The following is a 7,080-nucleotide window of genomic DNA, read 5'->3' as shown; positions in this document are numbered from 1 at the left end:
TTTCCAAGACCTGGCTTCCTCATCACTGTCCTCAAATGAGTGGGCTCACCAGCTGCATGACTTTTTGAGCCCTGTGGGATGAGGGGAGCCCATGACCTCGGGGGCTTAGGATCGGAGTGCAGCGAAGGGGAAGTGGGGTTTGGGACATTTCCCTGGGGCCTGCGAGATCCTAGCGTTGGCTTCTGCCTATGAGGCGATGTGAGTGATGCCATAGGGAGGCCCTGTCTCCAGGGAGCCCCGAGGCTGGAGTGGGCAGCCAGGGAGGGCAGCACTGTGCGGGAAGTGGTCACACGGTTCCTGCCTGGCACCCTGGCTCCCACCAGCTCTTTGTGGAGCTCTTTCTGCTGGGAGTATCCCAGACTGTGGGGCTCTCTCTGCTGGGAGTGTCTGGGACTTTTGTCAGAGTCTACAGAGTGAGGAGTCCAGGGTGAAAAGGGGGTGCCCAGATTTCAGGCCTTGGGGCCTCCGCTCTCCCCACCGAGAGGCACAATCACTAACTCCTGTTTTCCAGGTGCACAACGGGGAGCTGGGTGGGCCTCCCCAAGACCAGGCGTTTATGGGTCAGAGCAGGATTGACAGCCGCAGCCCTGTGTGCCCTGATGCCCCCAGCACTGTGCACCGGGGGATGCGGCATTGCTAAAAATGGTGTTGGAGCTTGGGGGGATCTGTGAGAATAACAAGTTAATATTCACGAGGCAGGTAGGGAAGGTGTTATTTTTCAGGGGAGGCTCTGAAGACTGTGTGTGTGTGTGTGTGTGTCCATGTGCGAGCCCACACACGTGGGCATTTTGAGGACACAATTGGAAATTTTTCCTAGACAATGTTAGGTGGCTGAGTAGCCACTTTCTGTGTATAAGTTGGAAATCTGAAAAACGATATATACTGAAACATGAACATTGAAGAGAAAGTTGGGGAATAGTCTAGTGGGAAGAGGAGAGAGAATTACCTCAGAAGCCAAAGAGGAGCTACTGCTGTTATTGGTCATTAATGTGAGTCTGAGCTTCCCAGTAGCCAGAGCAAGAAAGGAAAGCACTGTGGGCTTCGCAGTTTTTGCCAATAAGAAGATACACTCAAGATCCCCTAGAGGAGGAATTTTCCTGGTGTGGAAGTCCAGAAATGATGATCAGATGTATCCTCGTAAAAGAGGAAGAGTCCGTGCCTCAGGGGCTTTTTTCTGAGTCCTCCGTAGACGCATGGCCTGATTTGATAAGGTGTTCCCTTGAGGTGTGGTGGTAGCTGAGCGGACACCGTGGCTTCCTGGCAATGGGGTCCCATGTGGACTTAGAGCAGAGTGGGCCGCAGGGCACAGGCTGCAGCCCCCCTCATTCCCCACTAGATCCTTGGAACCAGCTTGGTGGCCACAAGTACCAGGTGCTGGGTTAACCATTGTCCCTCCTCCCCCAGGACAATGAATGGATGGCATTAGGACCTGGGTCATCCCTTGGAGGCAGGAGGAATCATGGGGTGAGGGAACGAGGCAGAGCCCACTGCGGTGCTGCTGGGGTGGGGACTGGGAGAGAAATGAGAGCTGGGTCCAGGGTCCCAGGTAGGTCTGAGGCTGCCTGTTGGACAGGTAAGTGTGGGTGTGCTTGGTGGCCACACCCAGATCGAGCTGCACCATGCCCAGGTCTGGGCTGCAGGTGTCAGGGGCTGTGAGCTCTGATTCCTTCTGGAAATACGGCTCAGGGGGCACGGGGTGCACTCTCTGGCCATTTTGCTGTCCAAGCGTCCTCCCCGCTGCCCCATTGCTAGGGCTCACAATGCCCATTCCACAGCCATCTGGGCAGATGGCAGAGCGGGATGGGCCGTGGGCCAGCTGCTCCTGGCATGGCCGGGCCGAGGGGAGGCTTGCCCTCTAGGGCACTGTGTTTGTCCTTCTACCACAAACCACATCTGTTTCTCTCAGTGAGAACCACTAGTGAGCCCCTGAGCCCCCAGCCCCCTGACACTATGGTGGCCAGAGGGACTGGCCTAGGTCTTGGTTTTCTCAGAAGTTTCTGGAAGGCCAGTGGCTGTCGGAGAAAAGATTCAAAGCAAAAACACTGAAGAGTTGAACCAGTTCTCTCCCTGAAGTTGTTTGGACGACAGCCTGGGTTGGGAGCTCTGGGTGAGATGGGACTGGGGGTGCAGCAGAGAGCAGGGCACCCCACCTCCCCTGGCCCCCCGATCCCCAGGCCCCAGGCCCCCATGCCTCGGGGCTCCCTGTCCACATACTAGAGGACTGAGCAGGCAGGAAGCTGGCATGCAGCCCTGGCACTGCTTCTGATGGGTGCCCGTGTGGTGCCAGCCCTTGTCTCTGGGCCCTGGTGTTCCTGCTGTGGGATGGGGGATGGGGGCCATGGTCCCTGGGCAGGGGGCAGCCCTGCGGAGGTCTTCTCCTTCAAGACCTGGTGCCCACTCTGGCCCTGGCTGCATCTGGCCAGTGCTCGCCACAGGCCCAGGCCCCTGGCCCTCATCCCCCACCCCTGCCCCTGGCTTCTCCCAGTGGGGGCCGCCCCTTGCCCCTTGCCCCGCTAGCCCTCTGGGCTGTGTTTACCCACTGTCCATCTGCCCCGATGTGGGCAAACAGACTGAGGCCAGTCCCGAGACAGGGGAGATAAGGCCCGGCTGATGGGACCAAAGGTGAAGGGGTCACCTCGCTCCCCTCCTGTCAGTTTATTTACTGTCCTCAAACTGTCACCTGCCCTTCTGGGAACACAATGGCCAAAACCATGAGGGTGTTTCCAAGGGCCCCAAGTCTCGGCTCCAGGAACCCTGTGAGCTGCTGAGCTGCTGAGGAGATGCCCAAGGAGAACAGCAGGAGGGAAGGGGCTCCCCACTCACTTTGACCTGCACACTAACGCCAGGCATGGCCCCGGGCACACTGCTTACCTCCCACTGAGGCGGGTCTCAGGACAAATTCGAATTGTCAGTATCTCCATTTTTCAGATGAAAAAACTGAGGCTCAGAGAGGCTGAGCCGCCCATCCTGGGGCGCAGGTGCAGTAAAGTGTTAGGGTCAGGATTTTAATTCCCATCATTCTGATTCTGGAATCCAAGCTCGTCAGGACAGCACCATTCTGCCTCCAAGTCTAGAAAAGACAGAGCAGGGACAGCAGCCAGCAGGGGTGGGCGAGGCTGGGCAGCCCTCGGGGCCGGTCTTACACTGGCAGGCCCAGGCAGCGGGCAGCAGCTCCGCCAGGCCCAGCAAAGACCCCACTGAGCGCCGTGCCCATCACACAGACACAGAGCAGGACAGAACTTCCATTAAACACAGGAAACACACCTTGAACACCCCCAAGAGCGAAGGCCATCACTTCTTGGCTGTCTGGGCTCGTCCTGGGCTTTGGGACTGAGCCTCGGTTTATCCTCTTCCTGGTATTTTCCATACTTTCTGCTTCACCCTCTTCCCAGGGTCCCAATCAACAGAGGCAGAAACTGCTGAAACTGCTGTGCCAGGGTCTGTCCATCTGGGGCCTGCTCAGGGTGGCTGCAGAGACAGAGGTGAGTAACTGCCAGCAGTGGGGACAGACCCGGGGCATGGGGCCCTTCCTTTGAGTGATGCTGATCAGCCACGGTTGACAGGAAACCCACACCTGGAAGAAGTTTCTGGAGTGCTGGGAGGATAAGCAGGGGTCAGTCCTGTGACCCCCAGTGATACTTCGAGGTTAAGAAACCCCAGCCTCGACCGGGCGCGGTGGCTCACGCCTGTAATCCCAGCACTTTGGGAGGGTGAGATGGGCGGATCACCTGATGCCAGAAGTTCGAGTCCAGCCTGACTGTCATGGTGGGAACCTGTCTCTACTAAAAATACAAAAAAATTAGCCGGGCGTGGTGGCAGGCGCCTGTCATCCCAGCTGCTTGGGAGGCTGAGAATCGCTTGAACCCGGGAGGCAGAGGTTGCAGCGAGCTGAGATTGTGCCACTGCACTCCAGCCTGGGAGACAAGAGCGAAACTCTGTCTCAAACAAAACAAAACAAAACAAAACAAAACAAAACAAAACAAAACAAAGCAGCCCTGGTCTCTGCCCTCCGTGCTGGCGAGGGCGCTGGGGGCCATTCCCATCACACACATTCCCACCCGCCTCCCACTGCCTGCTTGCTCAGAGCCTAGAACCAGCCCCTGCTAGGGACAGACCCTGCCCCAGAGCAGCTCATACTTCATGGCACAACCCCCTGTTCCGGGAGCCTCGATGGAGCTCAGGCCGGGACCCCCCTCATCACACTCCACGGAGACACCGCCCTCGACCCTGCCACCATATAGGAGCCACCGCCGGTGGTCTACAAGACCAGTGAGTGCCCGGCGCCACCCCATCCGGGTCCTGCTCAGGGTGCCCCGAAGGGCTCCGGGGGTCAGGCATTCACCCCCCTGCTCCTGATGCATGTTGCTGCCTGACCTTTTTGGGAAGGAGGCAGGCACCCGACAAGTGACTGTCTGTATATGGCCGGAGATGAGGCCTGAGTAGGGGTGGGGGCGTTTCAGAGATGTGGCAGAGGTTCAGCCAGGCCTGAGCAGGGCTGTAGTTTCACAGTGATCCTGCTTGCCCAGTGGGCTGAGGGTGGCCAAGCAGGGCTTGCTTCTCCAGAGCCGAGTCCAGCACAGATCCGAAAGAACTCCTGCCTCCTTTCACCTGAATCCAGGCCCCTGTTCTTGCAAAGGGGCTCCCACTCCCCTGCCTGGGGCTGCAAACCCCAGTGGGAGATGAGGGCAGGGGCCACATGAAGTAGAGCTCCTTGCTGCCACTGAGACACAGACCACCTCTTTCCATCCCTGGCAAAATGCCGCTCAGATTCTGCTCAGATACCTTCCATGATGGGGAACTCACCACTAGCAAAGTCAGAAAGCTTCCCTTAGGGCCAGCGAAGATCTGCCTCCTGGAGGCTCCTGTCCCTTGGCCATTCCTTTGTGGTTTTGTCCAACGTTTAGAGGCCCCTCCTGCGTGCCGGGCCCTCTGCTGGCACTGGGGGCAGAGGGACAATAGAAACAGGAGGGCCCTCCTTCACCGAGCCCACAGCTAGATGCAGGGAGGGAAGTGAGCAGGCTGAGACCTTGGGGGTAGAGGCAGTGCAGGGAGCTGAGGGACATGCAGTGGGGCCCCCTTTCCTGGGACATGACCAGGAAGCCTCTCCCAGAAGAAGTGACAGGTGAGTTGACACCTGAAAGGGGAGGCCGGGTTGGGCATAAGAGTTTCCAGCTCAGGGAAGGCAGGATCTGTGTCAGGGTCATGAGACAGCTGGGTGCATTTGGGCAAATGAAACAATTCAGTGGGTCTGGATCCCGAGACAAAGGGGCCGGAGGATGCAGAAGCTTTGCCTCCCAGGCTTTGAGGGTCCAGGCAGGGCTGATGTCTCCCTGTGTCAGGAAATGGCAGGGTCAGGCGGTGGAGAGGAGGTGGATGCCCTGACAGGGCACGAGGCACCCCAAGGTCCTGGCCTAGCCCCACCCTCCTCTCCAGACTCTCTCCAGGCACCCCACCTGCCACGTATCCCACCCCCACGCTGCGGCCACTGCTTCTAGCATGGCCTGAGCCCATCAGCTCCTGTCTTCCTCGGCCAGGACATGCTGTGCCCCTGCCTGAAGCACTGCTCCTCTGGCTAAAGTTGGTCCTGGGGTTTGGCATTGCCTCCTTCAGGAAGTCCCCCCGACCTCTCAGGCCATTTAGGTGTCTTTTCTGTGTGTCTCACCAGCACCTGGATTGTTTACTCTTCTGACACCTCCCAAAATGTGCGCGCTTACACACACACCCCCCCCCAACATGTGCACGCTCACAACACACACACCCCCCCAACATGTGCGTGCTCACACAACACACACACACACCCAAAATGTGCGTGCTCACACAACACACACACACCCAACATGTGCACGCTCACACAACACACACACACACACCCAACATGTGCATGCTCACACAACACACACACACACACACACACACCCTGGGCATTGTCTGCCATGACATGGGCGTGGCATGCAGTTCTGTAGGGCAGTGGTGGAGTGGCCAGGCTGGGGAGGGTGCCTTGGGGTGCTTGGACCCGTTGAGGACACACAGCTACCTCTGTGTGGACAGTGGTCCTCCTCTGTCCCTTTTAACTGAGCAGAGTCTGGAAGATAATGCAGTGGCCCATGGTGGCCCCAGCCCCAGGGGGTGCTCAGGGCGCCCTTCCCACACAGGGTCAGAGGGTGATCTCAGAGACACTCGCTGGAATTGGGCATGGGGGTCTGTGTCTGTGTCGGCCCCTCTCCCAGGCCACGAGGGAATGCAGAGCAGCGTGCGGTGTCTGTTCCTCCGAGGGTCCCCTCTGGTTCGGCTGACACCAAAAGAGCTCAGTCAAGCTCCGTGGGCTGCAGTCAAGTTCCTGCATGAGCCGCACCCACCTGCACCCCTGTACCACCCCAGCTGCCCTCCCACCCCCCGGCTCACAGCTCTGAATTAAAGGCCAGCTCCACCCACGGCCCCTTCCACAGCCTCTCCTCTCCGCTGCTGGCCGACCTATTCCCAGGGACCTTCAGAAGCTCAGGACCAGGCCACCTGGAGGGGTTGGGAGACGGGAGGATGGGACCCTGGGCCTAGGCCGTGAGCTGGGAGGGAAGGAAAGGGCTTATTTTCACTCTTGGCACATTTGGGCCCCTCCCCGACCCTGAGCCGCTCAGCAAAGGGGTGAACAAGGTCCGCTCTGGGGAGCGCTTTCTTTCCAGGGCTGTATCGGGGCCAAGCTGGGAAACCTGATGCGGGCGGGGAGGGGAAGAGAGCGGGAAGGAGAGGAGGAGGAGGCCTGTGGTCTGCAAGGGGGGTTCGGGGCTCGTGGTTTTGCTGTCAATTATTTGGAGTGTTTCTTCCACCTAATCAGCTGGAGTGTTTCCATGAGGAAAGCACTGAAGTTCCTTCTTGATGAAGGTGCTTCAGAGACCCTGGTCTGCCTGGCTGGGGCCCAGGAATGGCCGAGGGACCAGATGTTTACTCGAGTGTTCTCTGAGTTTCATGTGGCCGTGATTGCGTTCAGCGGCCCCTTTCCCTCCACTTCTGGATGAAAAGAGGGAGGGTTTCCGTGTCAGCTGGGTCCGGCGGCCCTGGGGCTCCCGTCTCCCATCCTGCCCTCCT

The 7,080-nt window shown here is 58.8% G+C and overlaps 1 long non-coding RNA gene across 1 annotated transcript; it reads right to left on the bottom strand.

Moving 5' to 3' along the window:
* Window positions 1–763: 763 nt before the first annotated feature.
* Window positions 764–5,431, bottom strand: LOC104008044 (uncharacterized). Its single transcript, XR_682471.5, has 4 exons — window positions 4,804–5,431; window positions 3,265–3,468; window positions 2,872–3,070; window positions 764–1,257 (listed from the first exon to the last, which is right to left on the bottom strand). It is a non-coding gene; the product is annotated as an uncharacterized LOC104008044 (long non-coding RNA).
* Window positions 5,432–7,080: the final 1,649 nt, after the last annotated feature.

This window comes from Pan troglodytes, chromosome 11, assembly GCF_028858775.2.
Source record: "Pan troglodytes isolate AG18354 chromosome 11, NHGRI_mPanTro3-v2.0_pri, whole genome shotgun sequence".
NCBI lineage: Eukaryota > Metazoa > Chordata > Mammalia > Primates > Hominidae > Pan > Pan troglodytes.
This window is presented reverse-complemented; position numbering and strand designations above follow the sequence as displayed.